This window comes from Microtus oregoni, unplaced genomic scaffold (genome assembly GCF_018167655.1).
Source record: "Microtus oregoni isolate MIOR12 unplaced genomic scaffold, Mior012 000118F_ref0000498, whole genome shotgun sequence".
NCBI lineage: Eukaryota > Metazoa > Chordata > Mammalia > Rodentia > Cricetidae > Microtus > Microtus oregoni.
The window spans coordinates 2,182,462-2,184,683 of NW_024544747.1; the positions used below are offsets into that span (position 1 = coordinate 2,182,462).

General features: G+C 49.1%; 1 long non-coding RNA gene across 1 annotated transcript; it reads right to left on the reverse strand.

Moving 5' to 3' along the window:
- Positions 1-466: 466 nt before the first annotated feature.
- Positions 467-1,700, reverse strand: LOC121444172. The gene is made up of 3 exons (XR_005973757.1): positions 1,682-1,700; positions 620-775; positions 467-532 (listed from the first exon to the last, which is right to left on the reverse strand). It is a non-coding gene; the product is annotated as an uncharacterized LOC121444172 (long non-coding RNA).
- Positions 1,701-2,222: the final 522 nt, after the last annotated feature.

A 2,222-nucleotide genomic window follows, 5' to 3' on the forward strand; every position in this document is an offset into this window, starting at 1 on the left:
ACTGACGTCACAAAGATCTGCCTGCCTCTGCCTCCCAAGTGCTGGGACTAAAGGTCCACAGCGCCCCAGGCTGTCCTTGTGCTTCCTCACACTATTTTGACTTAAGTGTGTGCAGATGCACTCACACACTATATGCTAACACTGTGTAAGTGTGCAGCGGTGTCCGTAGACACACACACTTGCAAGCTCAAGGGATGTGTGTGTAGCACAGGTGTTCGGTGTCAGATGTCACTTCACGAATGCTGGGCACCTTGTTTTTTAACACAGGCTTTCTCAAGGCCACTGAGGAGGAAATGCATCTGCCTCAAATGGTGGCACACACCCACAATCCTGGCATTCAGGAGTCAGAAGCTGGCAGATCTCTATGAGTTCAAGGCCAGCCTGGTCTAGAGTGGAAGGGCCAAACAGAAAAACCCTGTCCCCAAAAGAAAAAAATCACAACAACAGAACAAAAATGGAGATTCACCTGTCTCCATCTCCAGTTGCTGGGGTGGCCAGCTTCAGCAAGCCTGCCGGGTCTTTTCCTTGGATTCTGCACATGAACACATACCAAACAAGGTAACTAGACACTGTACAGACAGACAGTCACTGTCAGGCTTCTTGTGCTTCTGAATCTCACCCAGGGCGTCGATTTCACACTCTTGCTTAGTGCCAATCATTTCTCATTATAGACAGCGGGGCCAGGAAGAAGCAGCAATGTAGTTTACGAAGTTTCTTCAGGGACAACCCCTGGACAGAACATCTATGACAGCTATTTTGTTCTTTTATTAGGATACTGTAGAAATGGAATGAAGTAAAGAAGGATAGAATCACGTCAGATGGGTACAGAGCAGTGGAAGCGTCCCTCCACCCCAACTCTGAGCAAACCCACTCACCCCAGTTTGTGGCAGGAATTGAAGCAGAGATCCCAGCAAACCAGGCGCATTAAAACGGAACTGTGATGGAGGAAGGTCATCGGCCAATAAAGAAACTGCTTGGCCCTGTGGGTGGAGTAAACAGAACAAAATGCTGGGAGGAAGAGGAAGTGAGGTCAGAGTCTCGACAGCTCTCCTCTCGGGAGCAGACGCCTGAGAGAGATGCCATGCCCCGCTCCCGGGATGAAGCTCCGACCCAGGATGGACATAGGCTAGAATCTTCCTGGTAAGCACACCTTGGGGTGCCATACACAGATGATTAGAAATGGGCTAAATTAATATTTGAGAATTAGCCTAGAAGAGAATGGGCCAAGCAGTGTTTAAATGAATACAGTTTGTGTGTTGTTATTTCGGGCATAAGCTAGCCGGGCAGGCGGCCGGGGTGCTGGGAACAAAGCCCCGCCGCTCTTATTACTACAGAACTGGGCTGGAGAGATGGCTCAGCGGTTCAGAGCATTGCCTGCTCTTCCAAAGGTCCTGAGTTCAATTCCCAGCAACCACATGGTGGCTCACAACCATCTGTAATGAGGTCTGGTGCCCTCTTCTGGCCTGCAGACATACACACAAACAGAATATTGTATACATAATAAATAAAAAAAAACGGAGCTGGTACAGAAGTGCCACAAGGGGGCAGCACAACATCAGAGTTTCTGATGGGTGGCAGGGCCAGCAGCCTTCCTGCTTTTCTTTTTGGCACAGGTGGGGGTCTCTATGCTCCCCAAACCTTCCTGTCAGTGCCTCCCACAGGGCCAGCAGGGAGTACTTACCCAACAGTCCTCAGCGCTGTGCACAAGGATGAACTCAATTGGCTCAGGATAATTCCAGATGTGAGTCGCAGAAAATAACCCTGCACATCTGGAAGCCATATTTTCTTCTCTCTGTCAGAAAGATCTTTTGATTCACTAGGAATACGTGAATGGAATGTCACTGTTTTCTCAGATTGGGGCATTAAGATTTGGGGGTAGGTGCTGTTGGTTTTTCAAAAGGAGTGGCATTCCTCCTAGACTGGCCTCCAACTTTCTGTGTTGGAAGATGGCCTTGACTCTCTGATCCTCTTGTGTCTGCCCCCCAATACCGGCATTTGTGGCATGCTCCACCTGGTTTCATTTTATGCTAAAGAAGCCAGGCCCAGAGCCAGTGTGTATGCTAGGCACACTGAGCATTAGTCCTGTCGTTCACTTTCTGTGTTTTAGAGAGAGAGCCACCAAAGCCTAGACTACTGTGCCTCATGGAGAACAGATTGGCCTTGAATTCATGGCTAGTCACTAGTCTAAACCTCCAGAGTCCTGGGATAATAGGCATACACCT